This window comes from Ochlerotatus camptorhynchus, unplaced genomic scaffold, assembly GCF_037179485.1.
Source record: "Ochlerotatus camptorhynchus isolate MF236.1 unplaced genomic scaffold, CSIRO-AGI_Acam_v1.1 ptg000322l, whole genome shotgun sequence".
NCBI classification, from domain to species: Eukaryota; Metazoa; Arthropoda; class Insecta; order Diptera; family Culicidae; genus Ochlerotatus; species Ochlerotatus camptorhynchus.
In genome coordinates, this window is record NW_027040810.1 from 785,480 (window position 1) to 798,889 (window position 13,410).

Consider the following 13,410-nt stretch of genomic DNA (forward strand, 5'->3'; position numbering starts at 1 on the left):
CTTCTAAAGATCATTCTCTAGCTAATAAATCATCACACTAAAGCTTCGTGTTAGCATTTCCAACCAACTCTGAAAATCGTTAACTTCGCGTATGAAGTAACATAAAAACACTTTGAATGTATTGAAATTTGTCCAGGGGCAGCTGAGTTATTAACGTTCAAAATCTTTCATAATTTTGTTACATGTTCCATTTTCGCTTTTCACAAAGTGTACCCCCATATAGAAATAGAAAGATGTAGGCCTACGTCAAAAAAGAGAATTAATTTTTAGGTTGTGGGTAAATCAGGAAATCTCGTTGATGTATTGCACACAAAATACTTAGCACTGGAAATTTCGGTACGAAATTACAAAATCATTTTTGCTTGTTCTTGTAATCCTCCTGAAGTCGATTTCACGGACGGTATAGATGACATATTACTGAGCGTTGGTCCTAAATAAGAGCATACACTTTTATGTGGAAACTTCCATATAAATCTTCTTAATAATGGCGCTACCAGAACTTCCAGGTTAATGTCAGTTTTTTCATCTGTCAACCAAAAATGGGAAATCAACCAACATTTTTTCATAGGATTGGATCTTCTCTGTTAGATTTAATGTCCTTTAATGATGAGCCCAAAGTACTAAGATTTCATCAAATAGATGTCCCGGTGTTTTCCAGTCATGAGTTTATCTTTGCTTCGTTTGACTTTGAAATGACGATTGATCCCAAACTACCCGCCCAGGAATTATGGAATAGATTTAAATCAATGTGTTTGGAAAACCAACTCTTGTCCTATCAATGTTTTAAATTCGGAGGAATCAATGTTTGCTTTGCCAAGAGCTTTAGCTGACCCAATATTTCAAATGAAGTCAAAATGAACAAAACATTCATCATGATGAATTTTATTTTGATATGGTCAGTGAGGCCGATGTAATTAATGTATCATTTAAAGTCAAATGCAGTTTGACTAGATTTACTTGCATAGAAATTTTTCAATACTATTTATAACTTAGTTGTAAAATCAATCACTCACATCTTTATTTCCATCATCTTATCCAGCCGTTTTCCAGAGGGAGGAGATTATTTAGAACCCTCACCGCAGCACCCGAACCATTGAAACGAGTGTCCGTTCCATTTGATCAAGATATTACTTGTAAGACCACAGTTAAAACAATTCGGATTAGATTAAGTTTTCACCTGTAGACATAACCAGTTGAAATAATTGTTAGGATCCACTACAGACCCAGTTAATGTTTCAGGTAAAGCAGGTGTATATAAAATAAGCTGTAATCATTGTAACAAAGTATATGTAGGACAAACCAAGAGAACTTTAGCAACTAGATTTAAAGAACATATAGCGGAGGTTAATAAGGCCAAAAAGCAAGAGGAGAAAGGCCTAACATATGATTTCAAATCAAAGGTTGCAGAGCACATCTTCGCATAGGACCACCAACTATCGACGGAGGACATCACGATTTTACGAACCGTATCTACACCATGGAAATTGGATGTTGCAGAAAGCCTCGAGATCAACAAACAACGTAATTCAACTTTACTCAACAGGGATCAAGGAAACGGACACACATGGCTTTTCAAGTTACTACCTAGAACACATCTACGAGTAAGCAGCGGAGTACCTGTTCCTACAGGAAATTAAATTTAAGTTTACCTAGTTTCTAAGTGAAAATGTACTTCGGAAGGGAAGTAAAGCCGTTGGTCCCCGGTTCATGAGTTGATGGGTCGATAGGTAGGGTCTAGGTGTGGGAACTGCCTTCCTGGCGTCGGTAGCATTGGTGCTCAGCACGGAAAACAAGATCGACGGAAAACAAACCAATAAAAAAACAAAATGAAAATGTACCTGTGTTAATATATATTCGGTAAATGCGATGTTTTTCTTCAGTCGAGTATTAGTACAAGACACTGAAGAAGTCTGCACATTGTAGACGAAATACGCGTATCTGTCAAGGATAAGCAAATAAGGTAGTGGAATTAAATGGAAATTACTAATCCTTCCCTCTCTCATTATAAGAATTTAGACCTATGACGGGTTAGTTTCTGTAGGTCACCCTTGAGAAAATTCTTTTGCTGGCCTACGAATTGGAATGGCTATAAACGTAAGTTGTTCAAATTTTGTTTTAACAGAAACTCCCAAAGTTTCTAAAACTTTGGTTTCAAATGAAGGAAGAATTTTATGTTTGATTCGTCTATGAACAATGATGGCAACGCCACCACAAGCTCCATGAAGACGATCTTTACGATAAATTAAATAATTTGCGTCCCTTTTAACCTTATGGTCAGGTTTAAGGTGATTCCTTGTAGGGTCCACAACTGGCCGCCACGTAGGCTATAAATGCACTTCCACCTCGAATTTTCAATTACACAAATCTCAGAATTTAGTGCCCCGTTTCACCTGAAATTGCTACTGCATGTATGCTGCAGCGCAGCAAACGTGGAGTAACAGTTTTATTGTAGTACGTGTTGTGGAACCTAATATTTGTGCACTTACAATTTCGAAGTGGTAGCAAGAATAAGGATCTCACAACGAAACAACTTAAGGAACGTTTCAGTTATAACGGAAATATGCACGTTATGAACTCCCAAAAAGTTTAATAGCTCGTCTTCATTATCTTTAAGAGATCGAGCATTCCAATTCAAAATATTTAATGATTTAAAATCCATTACTGAATTTCAATGTCATGATGATATTGTTCGCAAATTTTACTCCAGTTTGAATAGCATCAAACATGGAGTTGATGATGATGATGATGGTCCCACCTCTTATCCCTACAAAGATTTGAGCTGGACGATTTATCTGCCAATATTTGGCAGAAAGCTTACTACTAACTCAAGGTATCTTCCAAATACGCTTCAAAATTGCATTTTTTTGTGAAATTTTAAAATCCGGCCCCCAAACCTTTCTAGACTACTTTTTTTTAAATCTACTACTATTAAATAAAATATTAAAAATCCATCATCATCATCGTGGCAAACAGAAATAGTTTTTGTAGTGCTACAATAATTATTAAAAAATCTTTATGACAGCTATTCATATAAAATAATCCGTAAAAGAGAAAACTTCGTCAATATACATAATTTGTCAATACATAAAAAAAATCACTGGATAACTGTTCAAAAGACAGTTTTAAAGTGTGAAATGCAGCGTCTTTTAAATTCTGTAAGTGTCGCTGAACGTTTGATATGCATAGGCATCGAATTGAAAAAAAATATTCCTTTAAAATATAATCTGTTTTGTGAAGCACAAGTCAAGCGCGTTTATATCTTTCCTTTCCTTTATTTAACGTCGGTCTCTGTTCCGCAATCTAGTGCCAATCACCGACGGACATCGATTGCCATCCATTGACGGCAACCGAATGTGCAGGAAGGCAGCTTCCACACCTGCGTAGGATATCGCACCCATTAAGCGCGTTTCTAGTAATATACCAATGAAAGTGCTTGTTTTGTTTTAAGCATATCAGTAATCATGGAAAGACAGGCTTACAACAGATAATTTGGGTGAGATCTCTCTTTTTTTTTCCTTGATTTGTTTTCCGTCGATCTTGTTTTCCGTACTGAGCACCAATGCTACCGACGCCAGGAAGGCAGCTCCCACACCTGGACCCTACCTATCGACCCATCAACTCATGAACCGGGGACCAACGGCTTTACTTCCGAAGGCGTGATCAGAGATGTTATGTCTCAGAACATCGTGGCGGCGCCGACTGGGATTGAACCCAGGCCTGCTGGGGTGAGAGGCAATCACGCTTACCACTACACCACCGGCACCGCTAAAGATCTCTCTTTTTGTATTAATTTAATTTTGTTTACATAATTATATAATTTTTATATAATTATTTCCGCATGGAGATTCCTTAATATATTCCATTTCCTACTAACACAAATGTTCCCTCCCGTTGCATGTATGACGGTAGTATGGGTTCCCTGCACCTTCTTAAGTAGATGTTGGACTAATTTTCCTTCCTATCCCCTGCGATTGTAAGGATGTGGCCAAGTGTCTAATGCGATGCTGGATTTGCAGATTTTGATGTGTGGGAAAAACCTCTAGTCCCATGTGTTTTTTCACGGCAACACACGATAGTTCCTGCAAAATGTATTGGATGACCATTATATAGCCCCCACGATATGTGTAATCGCTTATGGTATGCTATGCTATCAGTAATCATGTCCCTTAATGATTTATGTATATATTCCATTTTAGGGGCAGTTATGCCTTCTTAGTCAAAATTATCAAAATTTCCGTTAGAATTTTGTTGACTACAAACTTAGAAAAAATCATGTAAATTTAGGTGCTCTGAGACTGACATACACGAGCGTCAATTTTGACATAAAATTGAGTCAAAGCAGAAGCGAAAATTACCTCAATCAAACGTACTTTTCGTCGAGAAACGATCTGTTCAGTCTTGAAGCACTTAATTTTACATGACATGTTTGTTTACGTCTCATCCTTTATGTCAAAGATGAATTCCGTCACGTATAAAACTAGTTATTTCTAAGTGTGTAGTATTTTGATATCTACCCGGTGCAATAGCAGCATAGGTAGCTCTATTTACTCCCTGAAATTATAGCCCCATTGTTTTGCTTTTTAATGTGTCGCTGGAATCCGGCAACTTCTGAAAATCATGGAAAAGCTTTTACCTTGTATCTATTTTTAAAAGTAGCAAAAAAATCTGACTGTAATTACTGTGGAATTGCACTCCAAAACTTTTTGAAGCAATCATCAATTAAAAACCGTTCTATCAATTCAAATATAGAATAACTAACATGCAACATGGATTCTTCAAAGAACGTTCAACTAATAAAAATTTCCTCGAGTTCGTGAATTACTCAGTTATTGCAATGGGCAATGGAAACCATATACACGCAGAAAAATTTACCGTCGAAACAAAAATATTTGAGGTAAATTTAAACGTAAACTCAGTTTGTTCGGTTTGTTCTGGCCACAAACATAAACTAGGTTGATTTCAAACGTATTCTATGTTTGAATCCATTGAAAATAATGTTTAAAACAAAAATAATGTTACGTTCATTTTATAAATATTCGTGTTGAAAATAAACGTGAATATTTTTGATTTATTTAAAAACTATATGCGATCAAAAATTAATATGTTTATTTTAAACATGCTTTTCATGTTTAAAATAAACAAACATATTTTGAATGCAGAATAAATCAAAATAAAATAGATAGCAAATAAATGGAAATTCTTGCGATTATGGGAAGTCTGTGGATGTTTGGATCCGGGGGACCGTCGGGGTGAGTGTCCGATCCGATCCAGTTCAGTAAAACCGGTGAAACTTTGTGATATTAGCGTCATTTTGTCGTTTCTGACGCTGGTCCTCATACCGGCCTCTTTCTAAGTTTAGTGTTCGGGGATGATCTGTTTTTCTTTCGACGTCGGGTGGGGGGTGAGGATGATATGGGGATCGGCATCAGAAACGCAGGATTGACGTTAATATTGTGATGTTCCACCGGTTTTGTCGAGCTTGGAACACTTGCTTGTGTGGGTTTCCGGACCCTCTACTTCGGTTTCGCCGCTTGCAGGCCGTTTTCGGTTAAGTTTGCCGAATGTAAACAAGAAGGAAAAAAGGACACGCTAAAAATTGATTACCCAGATTATGTATTGTTGAAATAAACATGTTTTTGAATTTAAATTAAACAGACATATTTTTGTTGAAAACATGTTTTTAATTTACTTTGAACCATTCATATTTTTATTTAATAAACATATATATGTTTAACTTAAATGAACAAAATTTGGTTCCGTGTAAAACCTCTCTATATAGACTGCAGCAAGACATTTGACCTCATTGACATACCCATTAGAGTGATGCAAAATTTGAAATTTTTACTGCACAGGGCTCAAATGGCTTCAAATCGGGTCTTGATCAGCCTCCCAAAATTTAAACAATTTGGTAAGAAACTTACTTTGAAGTTTATATGGAAATTAATATGGGAAACTCAATCTTTTTTTTTCATAGAATTCAGCTACAACTTTGCGGGAGATCGTTTTTCCGTCAAACGTCATATTAATTAGTTATACATTATTTAAGAGATTGATAATGTTATGGCATGATCAAGCAACTGCTTTGTGGGCAACACTGTATTGTGCAGTGTGACATAGTAGCCATGATTGTTGTGCTCTATTCCACGTGCCAGGAACATCAATGTTACCTTGTTGTAGTTGTTGATTGAGGGTATTCATAAGACACCCGCGTTTTGAATTATTTATAACTTTTATTCTTTTCATTTTATCGAAAATGAACGTTGAATTTTCTATCATTTTTAAAATCAGAGCGAAATTGTGAATTATTAAAGGTAGAATGAATAAAAAAATATGGTATTCCTATAGTAATTTCAAATTGTTTGTGCCAAGTCAGTTTCTTTCGAAATGAGTTTCAATTTTAGAAGGTTATTCAGCACCCTATTTGAAATCGGTAAATGACGGCTTCGGCAATACCTTATTATATTATCGTCGGGGTGTAAACAAGGTCCTTGAGAGCTAAATTTTTGTATGTGGATACATTGTGTTTTAAAGCATCTATTGGCCACCTTTTAGTGCTCTAGGACTTTGTTTACCCCCTGACGATAAAAGGTTAAGGTATTGCCGAAGCCGACATTTCTCCTATAATACCCATGCTACTCTTCAAATTGCAAAATCTGGGAATTGAGCCAAAACTTCTCAAATGGCTCGAATTATATATAACTAATCGTCAACACATAGGGGAATTTACGTATTCTCGGCAACCTAAGCAGCGACCTTCTTTCTATAGCCTTTTTCTCTATGGAACGCACACATATGCAGTATTGGTTTGTTTACAATCTTTTGCTGCCAGCTGCTCTAACAATTTCAGTCGAAAGAATTGTCAAAAACTGTTTTGAAACGCTTTTACAAAGCTCCAATCTTCTCTAGTGAGAGCGAGTATTGTCGGCAACCAGCTTTTCTTCGGCAACCGTTCCATTTGAATTGCATGTAAATCTGCTGTTCTATTATCGGCAGCTCGAAATCAGCTACAATTTGTAGTGCGTGTGTTTCATTTCAAGAAAACCCTGCTAGATTGCTTTTTCTTAGTGGTAAAAATTTAGTCAAATTGAAGCTGAAAGCATAAAGAATCGTTTGCATGCATTCAGCGAAGTGTTTTCGTAAGAAAATCCAGTGAAAATAGTGTTTCAATTTGGGTTGCCGAAAATAGTCTGTCATGCCGAAGCCGTCATTTCCCCTAGTTTGGTTTTTTTTTCCTTGATTTGTTTTCTGTCGATCTTGTTTTCCGTGCTGAGCACCAATGCTACCGACGCCAGGGAGGCAGCTCCCACACCTGGACCCTACCTATCGACCAATCAACTCATGAACCGGGGACCAACGGCTTTACTTTAGCTCCGAAGGAAGGCGTGATCAGAGATGTTATGCCTAAGAACATTCTGGCGGCGCTGACTGGGATTAAACCCAAGCCTGCTGGAGTAAGAGGTAATCACGCTTACCACTACACCACCGACGCCGCTTACACATAGTTTCGTTGAAACGGAAGACATCGAACCCTATTCAAGTCACCTCAGGATTCCCATCGAAGTCCTCTTCTGTTTATATTAGTTGTCAACGACATTTCCTGCCTTCTAAAAGTTCTAATTCATGCCGACGACATAAAACTCTAGCAAAAAGAAAAATAAGGAACAAGGAAGACATCAAGATATTCCAGGAAAAAAAAAACCATATATTTTCTATATTTGTAAAGTAATTCAATAACTTTTAGTGGGAAACGAAATACATCAGACATTACAATCGAAGTGTGCAAAAGTTAGGGATAGGGATAGGAGTTAGCCTAGATTCATTGACCATTACAATACAATCATCCACAGAGTAAATTGCATGCTTGAATTTATAAAACATTATAGCCACAGTTTTCGTGACCCGTGCACAATAAAAACATACATACATTACCTATGTGAGATCATTACTTGAATATTGTAGCGTAGTTTTCCCAAGTAACCATAAGCACGTTATTTCGCCTTTTTGTCTATATACGGGCCTCATCAGAGCTTACAATTACTGGTATAACCGTTGTTCAGTTGTATGTAGCCAAAAAAGTGAAATGACGTGCCTATGGTTACTTGGGTGCTCACCTATTTCAGTCACGAAGAACGAATATAATTAGTGCAAAAATAATATTTATGGTCTGCACTTCGTAAATTAGGTTGAAAAAGAATTCCTCTGCCGTCTTATGAAGCCCGCTCAAGATCATTCACATTCAAACACTATAAAGCGTCGTGAATTTGTAATGGACTCATTTGTTAACGATATCGTTTTATATTGTATTGATATCGTTTTATATTGTATTGATAGCAGTAGAACTCTCATCAAAACATATTTTTTACGTACCCTTCCGGTAACTACGAAGCCGAAATATATTTGTTACAAGCCACCATCGTACAAATTATGTCAAATTTGAACCTTTAAATTAGATGATTAAAATAAGCTTTGCGAAACTATTGACTTTACAATGACAATAACTTAATGGAGACTATACTTTAATTCTATTCGTTAATTAAGAACACGCAAAAGTAATATATTGTAAAGCAGACACTGTTTAGTCCAGTGTTTTTGTATATTATATTTTTAGAAGTAAAACTTAAAATGTAGTTCTCTTTATGAAGAGCTTTGAGTGTGTTGGTTTATTTCCTTTTAATTCCGATATAATTGCTTATCTTTTGACTGATGCGCGTATTTCATCTACTACTTGCAGACTTCATCAGTGCCAATTACTCAACACCACTGAAGAATCTGAAAATGCACATTTTTCAACGTTTTCATGAGCATTAATAAAAAAAATGCGTAAAATATACACTTAACATGTGTATCTATCGATAATCGTGTGAGCTACATGGCTTCGAAGTTGAGAAGTGTACATATTTTGTCGCTTACGTCACTACCAATGAGCGATCAAAAATCTCAGACGGCATTGGACTGCAACTGTGAGCCTCTTAGGTAGTTCGATAGTCCGGTTCCACACACTACAAATGAATGTGGGTAGAATATTGGAATAGATAACTCCATAAATACGACCAACACATTAAATCTGCACAAGATACTTGGCATTGAAAAATATAGTCGCATCAACTGGGAAGCTTTTCATGCATTACAGTGATTTTAATAGAATCATAAATCGAAGGGTGCCACATGCATCGACATGTAAATTTTCAAATGCATATATCTAAGCTTGAAATCTCTTCGTATTTTAGATTTGATTTTATTAGGCACATCACAAAATATTATTCATAAACTTGTGTGGTCTTCTGGAGATCCCACACCTTTTGATTTTTAATGCACTTTTAAAGGTCTTTTCAGCATTGAACACATATTATCTTTTAGGTATAAATAAAGTATCACTAAAAAATTATTGCAATAATTACAAATTACCTTTCATTTAATTATTTTTTGTTAGTTCACCATCTGTGTACCACCTACACACTATGAGGAAGCTGAGTAACCCTTTCTTTGCTTTCTGGTCTGCAAAAGCACAACACATTTAAAAGAACACCCTGTGTGTCCCACACTAGCAAAACAAGAAATGATCATACACATACACTTTTACAATCATGAAGCTGAGTGTTCAATTCTTTGCAGATCAAAGCCTGATCACTGGAAGTCTGCTGGAATTTATTTCAATTTCAGTCTTTTCCGAGCACTTTTACTAACTATTCTTAGAGATAATTGTTCTCACTGCAATCATTCACATTATTTTGTTAGTAGACAATAATCAAATCAATAATTGATATTAACTAATAAGGAAACAAAACTCGGATACCAAATATAAAACGTCCGCACTTCACGACACTGTACGCTATACTGGATTACATCGTCAACGAAGTGTAGTGAATGTTTTTTTGCAGCTATTTTTTTTTTCGTTCATCATGACACCCATTCATAACAAGGAATGTTAACTAGAATGCAATTTTTTTGCTTCTTTAAAAAAAAATCTTATTTGAATCCTGTGATCTATTCTTATATAGTATGCGATAAAGCTTTTGTATGGGGAGATAAGGCATTTCGTTTTTCAATTCTATAGAATTAACAAAGTTCCTAGTTTTTCGATGATTTTTTGCGAGCGAAGAATAATGAATGTCGTCAAGTGAATCGGGTAAGTCTGTCTATAGAAGGCTGAACTATCCGCCCAATTGAAACCAATGCATTGAAGCACAAAATACTTTTTCAAAGCACCATGGATTTTGTTTCTTAATATGTAAGAAATCATTTAAAATATAATATATATATATAATATAAACAAGTGATGGAAATTACAACATTGATAGAAAGAATGCCCATAAATAGAGTACAAGTCTGGGTTGGAAATAAGATGTTTATACCTTCCAAGCGAAAGACTTCAATGCTGGTCAAATGAAGTACCTGCATTTGAAAGCTCAACAGAATGCTGAATCGCGTGAACCAATTGACGGCTTGCAGCAAAGCTTTACAATTTTCCACATATACCCGAATAAAAATCGACTGGACGTTTGCTCTATGATTTATTGCAGGCATACCATAAAATAAATCAGAGTTCTTTAATTATGGGATAACTTTAGATACTTGAATGATCTCTGTATTAATATGTAGCACTCTTTTATTGAATATGTTGAAAAGCTATTGACACTAGATAAGCGTTACAAATGTCTTAGATTCGGACTTAACGGTATTAAATTTAAGTTTATTTGTATTGCAATTTGTCTTATGTATGGCGAACTTCACGATGATACCCATATAATCCATTTGTACCTTAAAAGATGTATGTCTTGTGTTACATGTAATAAATAATGATAACTATAACTTGCATATTGCTTTTATAACTGATACTTTTCTCAAATCTCGTAATAAGCTAAAAAGTGATCCTATTTTTTTATCGTAATGATCGGTTTGAGCCAGTGGTGGCGTTGCCATCATTGTTCCTAATAGTTCTCAAAGGCTATTCCAGCGCATAAAGACGGTAACATTTTATTCACAAATGCGAAAAATGTCAGAAACTTGCTAAGCAGTTTTAAGAGTTCCAATAATTTCAGTTCGGGTCTTACTAGTCCTATTGAGAATCAGCTTTCTCGGGAATATCTGAATATCTCCTCTCGGGAAAATATGTTTGTTGATTACTGGGGAACTGAAATGGACGAAGTAAGAACTATAAGTAAACAATTTCAAAATATGAAAGCGCGAGGTGTACCTTGGCTTTCTTATTGGAATCATAAAAAAAAAGTTTCCATTTGGCATACTTTTCTGATCAATGGAAAAATGCCAAAGTCGTTCCATTTTTGAAGCCGGATAAAAATCCAGTTTAAGCGTCTAGCCACCATCCTCTCTTCTAACCTTCTGGCGGCAAAGTCTAGTTCCTGAGAAGATAAAATATGTTCGGAAAGGACCTGTAGCACCGATAAACCGACATGACACTTAATTCTGACTTCTGCCCGAAAATCGTAAACGGCCGATTTAAATATGCAGTGATCCGAACTGTCAAAACCATAGGATTTTTTTTTATCTAGATAAAAAATATTCCAGGATAGATCAGACACGAACAAATTCATAACTTTTGCATGCGGGTTCATGGCTTAACTAAATATTTCTCGCAAACACGGAGCCAGATGTCAGTAGTGTGCTTTGGTCAGAAATTTTATTGCTTTGGTTGTCGGTGCCTGTAGTTTTGCTAATTTAATGGCTTCGAATATATCTACTATATGAGATTTCAGAAGGTCTAAGTTGAAATGAATTTTAAAAATCTCTAAAAACTATGAATTTTTTTCCCTGCAATATATTTTTTCGCTAAAATTAGGATTTTACTGATTAACAACAACTAGATATTGATTTATAATGAGGTTAATTCGATCTTGTTATTTTCATTGATCAAAATACTTGTGTTCACATGTAGCTATTGCATATTTTTTGCAATTTCAATTAAGTCGTCCTCGTTGAGATTTCTGGTTATGGCTTTAATTCCGGTTCCTACAAAATTAAACAATTCGCTTTTTGCTCAATTTTTTTTGTTGTAGTTCAGTAAATAGCAGCAGAATATTGCTTAATTTTGTATTCAAAAGTTCAGTCATTTCAGTATAGTTACCGAGAGAGTTGATTCCATTGATGTTCGTCTTAAGTTTCCTGAAAATAGGTTCGTAGATTTCTAAATTGTTAATGTGGAAAATTCTGCGTTCTACTATTTTCAGAAATCTATGTCCGTCTTGTAGGGTCAGGAATTCTGAAGTAGGGGCTACGTTAGTGACTTGTATGAATTTTTACAATGCAAGGTTCTCGTGGATAAGGGACAAAATGATGATGAAGAGGGTAGTGCGTAGTTCCATCTTGATTAAGTTGCCTGGTTTTCCACTCTAGCCTAAAAAGGTAGAATGTAATTATTAACCTGTACTTTTAATTTATTATTATCGGTTGCTGGTATTTCACTCTAGCGGATCTCGGATTGCCTGTTCGAGGTCGACTAAAGGGTGATACGGTCAAAATTTGGTCAAGGGAAAACGCGTGTAAATCGGTGAAATCGTTTATTTAAAAAATCAAATTAAATTTCTTTTTCAAGTTCAATTACACCGTTCTAAAAAATCATGAAAATTTCTGCGAGATATAGCGCACATAAAATTAACGCTAGATTTGGCATAAATTTACGCGATATTTCGTGTAAATTTAAGCGCAATTTCGCATAAATTAGCGATATTGTTTGCAAGCTTGTAAACGATTTCGCTGTTTATGACAAGTATAGCTTAAAATTAAACGAAGGGAGATTTTACGCACTAGTTAAAATTCAGAATTTTTTTCTGTGTAGTATAAAATTCAGGAAAAATATTCAGTTAGGCTTCCGCTTTTCCAAATCCGAATTGCCGGGCCTTACGCTTGACCCCTGCCATCAGATTTTGTACAGCCACCTTGTTCACCTTCTTCGCCGCAGAAAGCCAGTTTGCCTTGAACTGCTGCTCGCCCTTAGCAGTTTTTTTGGTCTTCTTTAGGTTCCGCTTGACAATAGCCCAGTATTTCTCAATTGGGCGGAGCTCTGGCGTGTTGGGAGGGTTCTTGTCCTTGGGAACCACCTGCACGTTGTTGGCGGCGTACCACTCCATGGCCTTTTTACCGTAATGGCAAGATGCCAAATCCGGCCAAAACAGTACGGAACAACCGTGTTTCTTCAGGAAAGGCAGCAGACGTTTATTCAAACACTCTTTCACGTAAATTTCTTGGTTGACAGTCCCGGAAGCTATGAAAATGCTGCTTTTCAAGCCACAGGTACATATGGCTTGCCAAACCAGATATTTCTTTGCGAACTTTGACAGTTTCATGTGCTTGAAACATCTGCTACCTTTCCCCTTCCTTTTGCCGTATAAAACTCCTGTCCCGGAAGCTGCTTGTAGTCGGCTTTGACGTAGGTTTCGTCGTCCATTACCACGC

At 36.1% G+C, this 13,410-nt stretch overlaps 1 protein-coding gene across 1 annotated transcript in view; it reads right to left on the bottom strand.

Annotated features, from left to right (window-relative positions):
* pot (papillote) overlaps nt 1-9,495 on the bottom strand; it is a 31,255-nt gene extending 21,760 nt beyond the window's left edge. The window contains exon 1 of the mRNA XM_065229783.1: nt 9,406-9,495. The gene's annotated coding sequence lies outside the window, so the exon portion shown is untranslated. The remainder of the gene's footprint in view (nt 1-9,405) is intronic.
* Between the last annotated feature and the right edge of the window lie 3,915 nt (nt 9,496-13,410).